Source organism: Arvicanthis niloticus, chromosome 11, assembly GCF_011762505.2.
Source record: "Arvicanthis niloticus isolate mArvNil1 chromosome 11, mArvNil1.pat.X, whole genome shotgun sequence".
Taxonomy (NCBI): domain Eukaryota; kingdom Metazoa; phylum Chordata; class Mammalia; order Rodentia; family Muridae; genus Arvicanthis; species Arvicanthis niloticus.
In genome coordinates this window covers 26,553,469-26,569,342 of record NC_047668.1, presented here as the reverse complement: position 1 = coordinate 26,569,342, position 15,874 = coordinate 26,553,469, and the positions used below count along the sequence as shown (strand labels likewise).

General features: G+C 39.9%; 1 protein-coding gene and 1 long non-coding RNA gene across 5 annotated transcripts in view; one reads left to right on the top strand and one right to left on the bottom strand.

Moving 5' to 3' along the window:
* Dock4 (dedicator of cytokinesis 4) overlaps positions 1-15,874 on the top strand; it is a 400,837-nt gene that overhangs the window by 88,700 nt on the left and 296,263 nt on the right. The gene's annotated exons all lie outside the window — the stretch shown is intronic.
* On the bottom strand, positions 7,142-13,977 carry LOC143443957 (uncharacterized). Its single transcript, XR_013113415.1, has 2 exons — positions 13,430-13,977; positions 7,142-7,911 (listed from the first exon to the last, which is right to left on the bottom strand). It is a non-coding gene; the product is annotated as an uncharacterized LOC143443957 (long non-coding RNA).

The following is a 15,874-nucleotide window of genomic DNA, read 5'->3' as shown; positions in this document are numbered from 1 at the left end:
GGTCATGTGCCTATAATGGCAGCTCATTGGAGGCAGAAACAGGATCCCTGGGGCAAGTGGACTAGCTAAGCTAGTCAACATGGTGAGCTTCAGGTCCAGTGAGAGGCCCCAACTTGGTAAAAGGAGGAGAGCATCGCTGAGGGAGATGCCTGACATTTATATCTGGTCTCCCAAAACACACACACACACACACACACGTGCACACAACCATTTATTGCTCACCAGAAAGCCTCCGTATCCTACAGCAAAATTTTCTCCACTTTGCCCTAAGTCACCCTACTTGCCACCCTGCACCCAAATAAATATATTTATTTGGTAAATATAAATCAATATTTTTATAAATATATTTATAATTTTATATTTTATCAATATATTTATTTGGTAAATATATTGATGTATCACTGCCTTTTCTGTGAATATAGACGTTCACATAATTACTTCTGCCCTGGAACATATCACTTGGCGCTCTTTACAGGGTGGTAGTAGCAGTTTAGTTCCGCAGTTGTGACAAATTATCGTGGATTGGGAGGCTTCAACAGCAGAAAGGTATTTTCTTGCTGCTTTGGAGGCTGAGAGTTCAATAGGAACAAGGTTGTTTTTTTCCTCCTTTTGATTTGAAGACAGCAGCTCCCCACTTTGTTTGCTTAGGAGGCTTTCCCTGTGTGCATGCATCTTGGTGTGTGTTCCTTAGAAGGAAAACAGGCTGGACCAGTGCCAGTCCATGTAGCCTCATTTAGCCCTAGGTATCATTTGAGAGGTTATGTCTCAAGACAGTCAGTCATATTCAAGGGTATTTGTGTCCCAGTGTGAGTTACTGGGAGGATTGGCACAGCCAGGTCCCAGAGAGTGGGCATTTTATACTTTTCAAGCTCCCCCTTTTCCCATGCTATATTAGACTAGGTATTTGAAGGCAGGGTGAAGCGCAAACAGGCTTATTAGGTACTAGTGCAATGCTCCATAATAAATAATTGCTAAGTATCTGTTGAATCTAATTTTAATTAAATCAGTTTCTTAAAAATTTAGTGTAGTTATTAGACTTTTATTGGGATGATCTATGGGTAAAATGGTACTTAAAATTACTTTATGGATTAGGCCAAACTCTGCCAAGTAATTTATTAAACAAAGCCTTGCCAGAAGAGTAAGTTACTCTGTTTTCCTTCAGACTTAAGTAATACTCATTTTACCTAAGTGTGTGTGTGTGTGTGTGTGTGTGTGTGTGTGTGTGTTTAGGATTTATGTGTGTGTGTGTGTATACATCTTCTCTTACAGTTAAGAACTCAAAATGAAAGAAAGTCAGAGGAGAACTTCATGTGCCCCCCTCCCCCTGTATCTAGTTAGCAAATGCTAAACAAAGCTTGGGTGTCACTAGCCAATTTCTTTTGCTCACTGGGGAGGTGACATCAAAGACCTCATTGTGAAAGTATGCTGCTCGAAATTGAATCTTCCTTGGAGATAGGAAGCTGACGTTGACTAGGTTAAGACTTTTTTAACTCCCATTCAATCCTATGACCCTCTATTGCATAGACTCCCAGTTGCTCTGTCACTCATAGTCCCCTGGCAAATGGTCCCTGTCTTGTCATGAATCTTTGTAATGTGTTATAAAGAATGCCTGGCATTACCTATCTCTCTTTCTGCATGTTGCGGATGAATATGCTTCATCCCCCAAAGTCTGGCTAAATGTCTCCGCCTTGATGAGGTTTCTATGTGGAGGTCATGTTAAAAGTTTCCCTTATAGCATTTGAGAACACCAGTTGTTGAAGGAAGATTCCAGGGTCTTAACTTTTTGACAAACAGTTTTTTTTATTAGAAACCTTCCAAAGAGAAAGAGGCGTTTCGTGTAGTGTGTCAGAAGGACCTGTGTTTGTTTAAACCTGGATATATATTATTTTGATTGCACCAGACCTCCCATTACCCTGGCTGAATGTTACACTCTCTTTAGCTGCAATCTACACAAGAACTTGCCAGTCTCATGTCTGTTCCCATGTTTCAAGTGAACAGAGAACTCCTTCTAAGAGGTTTCCTTCAGAGTTAGGTGGCTCCTGGACTCACCTTCAAGGAAGTGTAGAGTCCAATTTGAAATCCAGTAATCCAGTCAATAGCCATAGTGCTTGCATTTGATTTTTTTTTTGTTCTCATGATTGTTAAATTTCCTTTAACTTAAAAATGACTGCAGATGATTGCAATATTGTTACAATCACAGATAGCGGTCCCATTCCTCAGCTCTCTGTCTAATTTTTGTTTTGAAAGAATGTTGAACTTTCGTGGTTCTTTTATATTTATTTTCGATATGTATTCCTCTGGGGTCCTTACTGTTATTTTTTTAAATTTTATTTAGTGTAAGGCTGAAATGAAATAGAAGCTAATTACTAAGGACATGCACTTAGTATTGTGTAACAAATTAATTAATTTGAACACATCTTAGATCACCTCCCAAGGGCATAGTGACTTAAGACTAGCTGATACAATCTCTCACTATAGTCGCTGGCATGTTTCTGATAATGGATATATTTCTTTATTTTGTAAAAATGATTCACAACGCCGTTCTTTGGGGATAATCTAAATGATGCATTTAGAGTTCTTTCTTGTCAGAGCAGTTATCATTGCACCCAGCATCCCCTAGTGTTACTGATCTCATTGGGTTGAGCCCATCTACTGCCCATAATAAGAATTTTACCACCAAGCACTGGGTGAATTCTACACTAGTCTGTGTACTCTAGTTTTCCTCTCTAGATCAGAACATTTTGAAAACTCTGCCTCATTTATTTTTTATATTCTTTCCATATTGCTCACCACAAACATAAAACACAATAGGTCTGCTGGGTATTTTCCTTCTCATAAGAAATGCTGCATACTTGTGTAGTTAAGTTATGCCACAATGGTGAGTGGGGAGGAGAAATTTTCAATTCCGATTCTCAGAACCTGGGGGCAGCCAATTAATTTTCCATTTTGACGTTTCCCTTGTGGAGAGCTAAGTTGTACCAGCTGAGGCTTGTAGTTACATTCAGAGAAGCTGTACAAGTTTGAAGTTGGTTGCTTGGTTGGTTTTCGTTTTTGTTTTGTCCTTCGTTTTTATTTTTTTTGTTTTTAACCCTCACATTGTAGAGGTGCCTGTAGAGGTGTAATGATAACTTCGCTAATGTAGCGATCACAGCTCCTTAAAGAGGCATTCTCTTTCAATGATGCACTTAAAAGTAATGCAGCAGTAATGCCATCATGGGCTACCATTCATAGTCCAGAACACACAGTAGCAGTAGAATGTCTGCTGCACAAGTCCTGAGGTGAGACTGAGGAAGCATTGACTTACCTAACCCTGTTCACTGATCACCTCGATTGTAGGCAAAACCAGAATAAATGTCTTTGCAGAGCCTGTGACACACTGTTCTCAGCAGGAAGAAGAGTGGGGAGTGAGGTAGAGTAGTGTAGAGTCCTGGTTGGGGGGGGGGGGTCATTTCTAGATGAATTTCTACTGAGGGTGAGGTGGCTTTCTTTCTACAGATTAATCCTCTGTTTTATGCTGATACACAGATAGGGTCTCAGGCCTCTTGAAAAGAAAGGGCGTGCAGGAAGCTCTGAGCAGGTGGAGTCCTGAATAAATGTATGCTGTTGCCATGGGCACAGCCATGTCAAGAAACCCAAAGCCTCAGACCCATGAAGAAATGGCAAAGCCCCTGTCTCTGCTACCTCACACCCTACTCCATGAGGTTCAGAGGGATGGTGAACCTTACTCAGGGGACCAAGTGTGAGTGTTGACAGCTTTTGCAGAAAATGTCCACCTCAGCTCCCCCATTCTTACAAAGACTGTTCTCCTAAAGAGACTGCTCCTATGGAGATTCACTAAACCTGTCTCATTTCTCTACCATAAACTCTGCCGCCTTCTTTCTCTGACTGCAACAACCCTGCCTCCTTGTTCAGCTGTATACAATAACCCCGCCTTCATGTCCAGCTGTGTATAAAACCACACGGAGCCTACGGGGTGCTGCAACTTCTCTGGATAGGAGTCCAGAATACCCATTTCCAGCTTTCTGTCCATGTGTATCCATGTGACATATAGATGTCTGTCTGTCTTTGCAGCCTTCCTTTGATGCCCCAAGTGTGACATGTAACACTGAAATTTTCTGTGTATCATCTTTCCTCAGCCCACACTACCTCAAGTCTGAACCTTTTTATGGACAGATAAAATACACTGCATTTCTGGTTCCTCTGAGTGAATAGGGCTTCTGCCCAGCCTGGGAAACCAGACTGTGGTTTTCCGCTGGCTTCAGGAGGCTGGGGCCCAGCCAGAAGAGGGGAGGGAACTCTGTACATGTGGTTAGGATTTCTCCTGTGAGTTCAAGTTCCTGTTCACTCTCCACTTCTTCTGTACCTTGATTTTTTTCCCCCCAGTCTTGTTCTGAATTTCCATTTTATCTCCATATTTAAGGAATTATGATTTGAGAATTCAGAGTAAAACTAAACACAGCATGCTCTTTTCCTGTTACTTATAGCAGAAAATTGAGATTTTTGAGTTAATTTTGTAGTTTTGAAAAAAACTGTAACTTATTTTATATGTTTGTATGTGTGTGTGTGTGTGTGTGTGTGTGTGTGTGTCTGCATGGATGTGGATATCAGATGACAGCTTGTGAGAATCAGTATGCTGGGGACTGAACTCAGGTGATCAGGCTTGGCAGTGCGTGCCTTTACCATGGAGCCACCTGGCTAGTATGAATTTGTAGGTCTTTTAAGTGGATTATATACAGTACTACATAAACTCAAACATGTACTTAAGTCAATATAACTGGAGACTGGCAGGGGCATCTGTGTAGATTTGTGGGAAATCCTAAAATATTTTGAAGCTTTCATATTTTATTGATAACATTTTCATTAGTGTGAGTTGGGAGTTTTAAAGGGCTAATTCATTCATAAATATTAATCTCTGACACTGAGAATGTTTGGCATGTAGCAGAACAGAGATCCATAGGCAGAAAGTGCTCGTGAACCTCAGGGAAGCCTCAGGCCGCTGCCATTGAAGGATGGTGTGAAGAGAACTGAGGCCAAGAAGACAATAAGAACAGTTGGTCATCAGATATAGAAAGCCAAAGTTCTGGAATAAGGGGCAGCTTGTATTTGAGGAAAAGAGGAAGATGAATGCTTTTGCTGGCTTATAAAAGGTAAAGCAGTTATGGTTTGGAAAAAGGAATGTTCTGGAGTTGAAAAATACCACCAAAAGGTCTCATTTAGAGGGATTTCATCATGTGAAAAGTCATAAAACAATAAATATAAAATTAAGCCAAGAGAATTGCTTTGGGAAGTTGGCACTGGTTTTTTTTTTTTATTTTTTATTTTTTTTTATTTTTATTTTTTTTTAGGTCTGTTGGTAGCCTCTCTAATAAGCCCTTTTATTGGTCCCATTTATCTTTTGACATAGAAGTGCTTGATGCTGAGCCATCATGTGTAAAATCAAGCTTTGCTTTTTATGGCGTGTGTTTCACTCTCTCGGGGCTGGAGCTATGGCATAGTCTGGGTCACTGTTGCCTTGATTTAAAAGACATTTTGAATGATATATATTATGGATTATGGATGAATTTTGTAACTAGCCTGTGAAATATATAGTAAATCACCATGAGTTTACCCTGGTATAATGCAGCAGATTTATGTCGATGGTATGTTGGCCTGTGATAAAATTGCTTGTTAATTCTGAGTAGATGACTGGTGTGTGTGTGTGTTGTTCACTGTAATAATTCCCATCTTTAGAAGTGGTACTCATAAAATGAGTTTAGTGCCTGTGACCCTAGTCCTTAGGAGGAGGAAGAGGAAGAAAAGGAGGAGGAGAAGGAGAAGCAGGAGGAGGAGGAAGAAGAGGAGGAGGAAGAGAAGGGGAAGAAGAAAAGGGGGAGGAGGAGTTCATGGGCATTCTGCTCTACATAAGGTTCTGTTTCAATTTAAAAAAAATAAAAAAAGGATCCTCAAAGTAGACTTCTTTCCACTCTTTGTCTTCTTCCATCCTTCTGTTTATCACTCTGAAATTCAGTTCCTAGAAATTTCTGACAATAGAAGGCTGCTCCGTCCCTTGATACTTCTCAGTGTTGTCTGTGCACTTGGTAATTGAAATTTGAATTCAAAGGTCAGCATGTAACATATAATCTATTCCTTATGGAGGAATTTGTTCTGAGTGCTTCTTTTAGATCACATGATTTTGTGTGTGTGTGTGTGTGTGTGTTCATTCTGTATATCTGCTAATCTGTGTGCATGCACATGGGTATATTGTATATATGTGATGAGACTGGAGGTAGATGTTGGTTGGCCTTCTTGATTGCTCTCCATCTTATTTTTCGAGACAATCTCTCACTGAACCTGGACCTCACTGATTCAGCTAGACTGACTGGTCAGCATCCTCCAGGGATTCACCTATACCCTTGAATTATATACACATGCGCCCATATGTGGGTTTTTTAGGTCTGGGGATCTAAATTCATATGCTCATGTTTGCACAGTGAATGCTTTACCCGCTGAGCCATCCTTTCTGCCCCATCCATTTGTTTATCCAGATATGTATGTAGCAAGAGAGAGAAATACAGCTTTGTTTGTAAGTTGTTTTTGTGAGAGTTTTGCTGCTGTGAACAGATACCATGACAAAGACAACTCTTCTATGGACAAGGTTTATATGAGGCTGGCTTACGGGTTCAGGGGTTCAATCCATTATCATCAAAGAGGGAGAATGAAAGCTTTCAGAAAGGCATAGTACAGGAGCTGAGAGTTCCACATCTTTATCTGAAGGCTGCTAGAAGAAAACTGGCTTGCAGGCAGCTAGGATGAAGGTCTTAAAGCCCACACTCAAAGTGACACATTTCCTCCAACAAGGCCACACCTACTCCACCAAGGTCATACCTGCAAATAGTGCCACTCCCTGGGTCAAGCATATTCAAACTAACATATAAGTTTTATTTATTTAGGAGCTGGAGACATAGCTCAGTTGTTAAGAGTACTAGCTTTTCTTTAGAGGACCCAGGTTTGATTCCCAGCACCTGCGTGTCAACTTTCAACTATGTAACTCCAGTCTCGGGATCCACCTCCCTTTGTGGCTTCTGTGGGCCCCAAACATGTATGTGGTACATAGATATAATGCAAGAAAATACCCATACAAGTAAAAACAAAAATAAATAAAAACTGTTAAAATTTACTTATTTTTATTTAAAAATGTTATATTTTATGTGGGGGTGTAGTGCCATGGTATATATGAGGGGGTCAGTGAACACCTTGCAGGAGTCAGTTCATTTCTTCTACTGTGTGGAGTTTGGAAATCAAACTCAGGTCGTCAGACTTGGTGGGAAGCTCTCAGCCATCTTGTTGCTTCCATTATTATTTTTTTTTTTTATTGTTCATAGTTTCTTATTTCATCTTTGCCTTTGGTGGCCATTAGACTGTGTAGCATATGTTTGACCTGAAATGTGGGAGTGTCATCCAAGGTTCTGAAGTTCTCTGAGCTTTGATTCTAGTGGAGGAGGTAGAGGTAAACAGACAGTTTTGGTTTACACAATCCTGGATGTTGAGTGGCAACAGTGATGGATATGTGTGGTTTGTGGGAAATTGGAAAAAGCTTTCCCCTGGGAGTGGGGACGGGCCACAAGACTCTTCATTGAATGTTGTGTTGTAGTTCTCCAGGCTGGTTTGGTAGGGAGGATGAAACCGGAAGCTTCCGTAGCCACTTTTCTCTGCTGGCAAATGAATTGCCTTTCCATAGCTGTCCTGTCTTCTTCCCAGAGGGAATGGACATACTGTTGACTGTATTAATTCACCATCAAATGCATATCTGTTCTCCACTGAATCTCAAGGGAGTAGCAGGCATCACAAAAAGAGCAGTCTTTAGATTAACTTGCCTTGAGGTTATCTAATTTCTCCTGTTGTTTCTCATGGTTTCTTGTACCTGAATGGGAGCTATAGCAAGAATACAAAATGCTTCAGGCTAAGTGTGCCTTGTGTGTACTTAGGAAGAGTTCTGAGAGTTGGCATATGCAAGTTTGAGATACAGCCCATTCCTGTTGCCAGCATTTACTTTTGTTAAAATATTTTAGTCCAAAAATAAAGACTTGATTATAAAATTATAATAACTTTGAGCATTAAGAGGATAAAATACTATTTATGAATCCTTGTTTTGAGAAAATATATCAGAATTTAACTTAAGCAATCATTCCAGAGAAAGAAAACCTCATCATCTTCCCATACATTTAAATTCATAAATTTAAAACTATAAAAGAAATCATAGTTTCTCTACAGTTATGAGATTAGTAGTATGGGTTCAGATATCAACAAGAGCGTTTATAAATTTGAGTGGCTAGTTGCTTCTCCCAGCATGTCCATTTAGCTAGTTATCTGATTGTATCTGTTCTTCCTTATATATGTATATTAAAGAGTTTCTGGACCAACTTCATGTTTTTTGTATTGCTTATTTTGTTTTGATAGGGAGGGTTGTAATTTTTCCTCCTTTGTAGATTTCCCTCTGTATATTTTGTTAGCTGAAAGGAAATTTGCTTTTGAATGATGTATGTATGTAATAAGATCTGGAAACCTAAAAGAAAACTTAATTTATTCATTATCTCAGTCAATCGATTTACCAGCTTAGTGAATGCCTGCTATATGCAATGAGAGCTACTAGTGGGAGACACAACATTACCTTTCCTGACCTTATGGGGCTTTACAAAGAAGTGTTAGGGACAGACATTCATTGAGTAAACAAATAAATGCATAATTATCAACTGTGTTAAGGCACACAATAAACCATTTTCTCGTTTTAGAGAGAATAAGGGGTCAGTATTGAAGAAGAACCAGTAAATGGCCCTCCTACTTAGATGTGGGAGCCCTGAGCATATCAGGGCTTGCTTCTGCTGGTGTTTCTATGCACTCATTGACTTGATTTTCTAGGCTGTACACAAAGGGACTGTGCTTTAAGAATGTGAGTTTTTCTTACATTTTTCTCTTTTTTAGTGTTATGAAAATGCTTCTTAGATTATCTATAATTCAGCATATATTAACTGAAGCCCTGTACTTTTCTTAAATTGTGTACTCTCTAATATTACATATAATACGAGTGTAAATGTGTGTATATACATATACACATATATATGTATATATAATGTATGTAACAAAAACACACTAGAGGACATTTTATACATATATATGTATATATTATACACACACACACACACACACACACACACACACACACATATATATATATATATATATATATATATATATATATATACATACACACATGTATATTACAAAAACACATAATTTCTTATAGCAGCAAATAGTTTCTTTTTTTGACTTGGAGCAGAGAGTAGAGACTCTGTTTGTTCTCCTTGTTCTTATCATTTTCCCTATGGTGCTTGCTTCTCTTCTTCTCTGCAATAATTGTGAAGTATGGAACCTTGAGATGTCAAGCACAAGAAAAGCAACATGTTTTCTGCATGGCTACCTTATATGTTACATTTCAGAGTCCTGGCTGTGTGACAATTTTTGATGCTGAAATATACAAGAGCATTCCTTGAATTCTACCAAGAAATTTCAGCTTTTCAGGCCACACCTCTGTCCTTCCTTCTTCTCTATGGCACCCACTCCTGTGTTTCTACTTGGCGATGGGGAGGTTGTAATGAGCTGTTCTCATAGGCCTAGAAGTATTTTTTGGGAATGTCTGTCTATCCATCCATCCATCTATCTGTCCATTTATCCATCTATCTGTCATCTATCTATCTACCTCCCTCCCTCCCTCCCTACCTACCTATCATCTATCTATAATCTAATCTAATCTAATCTATCTATCTATCCATCCATCTATGTATCTATCTATCTATCTATCTATCTATCTATCTATCTATCTACACTTATATGGTAACTGACAACATTGTTGATCAGAACAGCAAAAGGACTCACCAGTAAGCTTATTGCTAAGACATATTATTGAAAACTGTTGTCCATACACTGTCGGGAGTTTCAGCAGCCTGTGGAACAGCACAGGCTCTTCTCATTCTTTTACATCGAAGCCTTTAAAGGATCAGTTCTAAACCTGTGGGTTTTGACTCCCTTGAGAGTCGTCTATCAGATATTTCCATTATGATTTTAACAGTAGCAAAATTGTAGTTATGAAGGAGCAACAAAATAATTTTATGGTTGGGGGTCACCCCAACACAAGGAACTGTATTAAAGGGTTGCAGGTTGAGAACCATTGCTTTAAAGGCTTTCTGTGTTCAGACCTTCTTGAGAATGCAATCCTTTTCCTAGCCAAGGAAGTTCAAGACTCCTTATTTGATGGCAATTGGCTGTTTAGGTTCTGCTTTCTCAGCTTGTCTTTCCCCTGGGATAACCTGGTGCTTTGGTGGTAACCAGCACTTGTATTCTATCCCTGTGTGCTCTGAACATTGTGCTTGTTCTACACTGGAGCCCTGCTTTCTGTAGAAGGTCCTGTTTATTCTTGTTTCTCCTGCCACACTCCAGTCTGCTGGCTTGGAGTCTTGCCTCTCAGAGTCTGATGTAGCTCTTATGCTTCTCTCTGAGCATATGACACACTTAGGGACCTGTGTTCCCCTGGCACATTACCACAGTGCTTAGTTGCCCCTCCATGGTCTCTTGGACTGTAACTTATCTCATAGCCTCACTTTAATCTTTGCTAATATGTAATATTTTTGGCTTTGGGTCTGGCTGACACCAATTGTCATTTATTTTGTAGTATCCCATTGACATTTAACACTGTCTCAGCTAGTAGGTAGAATATGAATGTGCTAGGTATTTATTCAGGACCTGCAGTGCATAAAGTAATACTTTGTATCCTGATACAATGGGGAGTGGAACTGGATTGTGATTTCAGGGCCACACAGCACAGTCAAATTAGTCCATGATACAAGATGGGATAGTGTCTTAGTTAGGTTTCCATTTCCGTGAAAAGACACCATAACCAAGCCAACTCTCATAAGGGATAACATTCAAGTCGGGCTGGCTTACAGGTTCAGAGGTTTAGTCCTTCCTCTTCATAGCAGGAAGCACAGCAGCATCCAGGCAGGCATGGCTCTAGAGAAGGAGCTGAGAGGTCTACATCTTCATTCATAGGAAGCCAGGAGCAGACTGTCTCCCAAGTGACTAGGAAGAAGGTCTCAAAAGCCCACTCCCAGAGTGATATGCTTTAGCAAAGTCACACTTCCTAATACTGCCACTCCCTGGGCCAAGCATATTCAAAGGACCAGATATCAATGGCATAAAATATTCTACACACAATTTTATATGTTTGAGAAATTTATTTCAGAGAGACCTTACTAGACCCACATTTTTCTCCTTAATTATCAGGCATACCTAAATTCAGTTTTCTTAAGGGGATTTGGGGATATGTTGTTTCATGGTTTACTTTTCCAATAGTTCTTGCTTTTATTTTGTTTCCTCCCCTCACCTTATGGAACTCAGTGACAGTATTTGAAGTTAGCAGCATGGGCCAGGGAAGGAGAATCATTCTTACCAGGACAAGGAAGAGTTCTGTCAGTGTTTGCTGCATCTTCTGTCTGCAGCACTCAGAGTCAGAGGGTGTCAGGAAATACCAAGTCTGTCCTTTGATTAAAAGTTTCAGGTTCAAAACTCTAGTGTATCCTATTGAACATTTCTTCTTTTAGTTCAGTGTAAATCTAAATATTTCGTGTTGGAACTGAGAGCCTTCTCCTGTCTCCTATTTCTCTTTTATGTTACAATGGTTGCTTATCCTCCGTGATTTCAAGGTTAGAGTCTTAGCTCAGTTGGATTGCCTGCCATTAACTCTAGTATGCTCCTATGGCATATAAAATAAAGAAGCCCAGTTATTGAAGAGACTGTCTAATTGCACACAGCAGAACACTTTTCAAGGCTGCTCATGGCTCTGTTGGCTCTGCAAAGGCTCCCGGCATGCTTTCTAAACAAACCCTTACACCCCGGTCAGCTTTCAGCTCCTGACATCTTTCTGTTGCTTAGCTCATCATTTTCTATGACATAGGATGAAATTTCTTTTTCGTTTGGGTATACATCCTATTTTATTGGATAGTTATTACGACTCTGTCTTTCAAGTTAGCAATAGCCAAGCTAGTGTAATTTGGAAAACATCCTTCCCCACCTTTTAATACTGATACCTCCTAGAGATTCCCGAGGTATTAGTTGTCAGAATCTGTTTTAGCGTAAGATCTCCATTTGATAAGACTATTGATTGAGAAGGAGGAGGCTTGCCAAAACTCAATTCTGTTTCTCATATTCTGGAACTTTTGTTCCATCCTGGAAGGCTTGCCACTGTATCAGAAATGATACTTCCTGGAGCTGGCCCATGATCTGATTATCACTGCATCATTTTCCTTTTCACGACTGATGCCTCAAAGCATTGAAGCAGGGCTTGTTTTATTTAGGGGGAGATTAACCAAGAGATACATTGTTCCTCAGGTAGAGACAGTAGGTGAATGAATGAAAGAAGCTGCTGGCACATTTGTCAACACTGCCATGCGTCAGTGTACCTCAGCTACTTCTATGGTTTTCCTGCTTATTATGGTAAGGCAGTGTTTGCTTTAGACTGTCCAAGCTTAGCATGCTTTCCTAAGTTAAGAACTTGTATATATATATATATATATATATATATATATATATATATATATATATATAAAATTTAATACATAATTATTTTAGTGTCCTTTTTTTCTCTTATATGTCATAAAGGCATATTTAAGAAAAAGAATCTGATGACCTTTTTGATCAATTTATTTTAAGTTTTAATAGAACTTTAAAATAATATTTTAGAGTTCTATTCATTTTAGATTGGGATGACACATTTTCTTCCTTAAGGACTGAGATGGAAATGGCTCAATTTTGTGAGTGGGGGGGGGGTGGCGCTTGCTTTGGGGTGATATATTACTCTAGCAATGTCCTTACTGAAAGGTAGTTTCAGTTTGCTGGAGTCCCTTTCTCATTTAAAAGACGCAGTATCTTTGCTGGCTGCCAGCTCTACCACAGGAGTGTTTGAAAATATTCCTGATGAAATTTGTCTCTTTGATTTGTGTGTGAAGCAACCATTGGACACCAGTGTGCGGACAGCAAGAGAAGATGCTCTCCCCTTTAAATATCGGATGATGGTCAATTTAATTGACACTATTAGAGACTAGATCATTTTCATGAGGAGTTTATTAGTGATGATTTGTAGGCCAGCTTAAATGACAGTTTAAGAAAGTTAATTGTCCAGAGAGAATTAATTGCAGTATTAACAGGGGCTAGTGATTTGTGGGGAATGAGAGGTAGAGAAGCAATGAGAGAAGACACAAGTAATAGACGCCACTTAATGTTTACTTGTGACCAGGACACAATTTCTGAATAATCCTTTGCCTACTTCAATCCTTTCAAACAGCAGTGCGACGGTCTGCCTTTTTAAGAATGCAGCAGCACATCTCTGCCTTGCTCGCCTTACTTTGCTCTATCTCCTGATGTAATTATCCCCACATGCTCTCAAATCTTCCGCAATGATGCCTGTATGTGAGACAAAAGAAGGTAAATCCTGTGTTGATAAAGGGCACTTGGAGTCCTCAGAACACCCAGTTTCCAGGCATTTGGAGGTTTCAGTATTCTGTCACTGCTTTTCTTGGATGCCCACTGAGAGCCAAAGGAAGCCTCCCTGACACCCTGAGGTGTGTGGAGGTATAATTTACTGGTGCCCAGGGCCTTCTGCCTGGGCTTTTCATTCCACCTTCCTGGGGAAGGAGGACAGTGTAATTTCAAAACTGGAATTGTGATTATGGCTTTCTGAGCTACCACTGCCTGTTGGGCATGTTAAAGAGAAAAGGAAGAGTTGTTTAATGCAAATCGCCACCCCTTTGAGGCAGGGTCATCTTTAGCTGGGTCACACTATAATAGCCTTTGGTGAAACTGGTTTTCACTTGATTTCTTTCAGACACTGCTTTTGAAGAGAGACCTGATGTTTCAGGCCCAAAGTCCAAGGACACGAAGGTCCAAGGACAATCCCAGAAACCTGTTCTTCCTAGTTAGGCAAGGCCTATCCCTTTGTTGGCTGGAGTTCTTCAGTGCTTGACATCAGATGTGAGGCATATGCCATCTCTGCAGGAAGCTGTTTTGTGGACATATAATCAACACTAACACTTTTATATGCTATAAAATATTGGCTAAAAGTATCCCATGGGGTTGTCAAGAGCATTAAAAAATTTAATGTAAACACCTTTAAATTAGGGCTTGTTCTCTGGTAGGAACTGATTTATTTCTAGGCAGATGACAAATGTGACAACTGTACCTTATGGGAGATCAACAATTGGTGGGACATGAATATTTGTGGTATGATATCAGGCCAAGAAATGGTTCTTGATAGTCCTTGCATCTTCATTTATTAAACAAAGTTAGGACAATCACCTTTGGTGTAAGGGTGAAGGATCTTGGGCATAAGACTGAATGTGGTCCTGTACCCTCTAACACTGGCATTCAAAGCTCTTTTTAGTATTTTAAAGAGATCACTGCTATGCATATTTGGGTATCTTGTGAAAGCATTCCATACGGAAAGGAGGGCAACATGCTAACAAGAACAGATAAAGGTGACTATGAGGTTGAGTCCATTGGCTTTGGAAGTTCAGGAAAAGATAGGAAGATTATGGAATATGTTTCATGTGTTGGTTGCTTTCACCTCTTGATGCTTTCGCAATATTCAGAGTACTACGGCTCAGCGTTAATTTCAAATCTCAGGAGCATAGTATTCTTAGCTGGTAGCTCTGATGGATTAGGATTTGCTTCTCCAAGTGAACAGAGGCCTAAGCAATGTGATGAGACTATTTTTTGCTCTTTCAATGGTGTAAAATTGCTGGGTGTCTTCAGATCGAGTCTTGCATGCTTCTTCAGCATGGAGATATGATGCTGAATGTTTGGGAAGTTGAAACCATTCATCAGTGATTCAGCCTCTCTTGGCAGTGCCCATGTAGCAAGAACATTTATTCTAGGAGGGAGCCTTTCAGTTCAGGAATAAGTGAACTGTACCTGTTTCTGAAATTCAGATGCATCCCAGAGTACAGAAGGCCTCCATGACCTACTCCTCCAGTCCATGAAAATCTTTTTAGTGCCTGATGATAAAATTGTGTGTGTGTGTGTGTGTGTCAGAGCTCTGGTTTTAAGGTCTAATGGTCCAGAGCTACCTTATCTAGTAGAATAAAATAAAAATCAAAGTCATATTAGGATCTTTATGATTATTGTATCCTAATTTTGTCTACAAATTACTTGGCTAAAAACTTAGGGCTCAATATTAAATTTGTGATGCTATATCAATAATTAATTGGGTTGCCAGTGAAACTTCCCTGGTTGGTTTTGGTTTTGTCCTTCTTATTTTTTCCTATCCTCCTCCTCCTCCTGCTCCTCCTCTTCTTCCTCCTGCTCCTTTTCTTCTTCCTCCCCCTCCTCTTACTCCTTTCCTTCTTCTTCCCCTCTTTCTCCTCCTCTTCCTTCTCCTTTGAGATAAAGTCTCATTGTATAGCTCAGACTGACACTTTGAGCCTTCTGCTTCAGCCACTTGAATGCTGGCTTATAGGTGTGTACCACCATACCTAGCCCTTTAGTTTTTTCTTACATCTAAAACCAACAGCACTTCCTTTATCATTGAGAGCTTTACCTAAATAACGTGTCCTGAGCCTGCAGATTGCAGAACATTGGGTTCTTAGATGAGGGTATCTGTGAATGTGTGCCCGGTGGTCTGTGGAGTCCTAGGTTGGAGTCGAGACAATTCTGACACCCTGTCACTCCAAGTTCTTTAAACTACTGGAATGCTGTTGCTTTTTCTGTAAAGCAAGAACCCGAATGAACAGGTACTAGAGTGCTTGACGTCCCTCCCAGTGGTCACAGTGTAGCTCTTACTCACAACATGTTG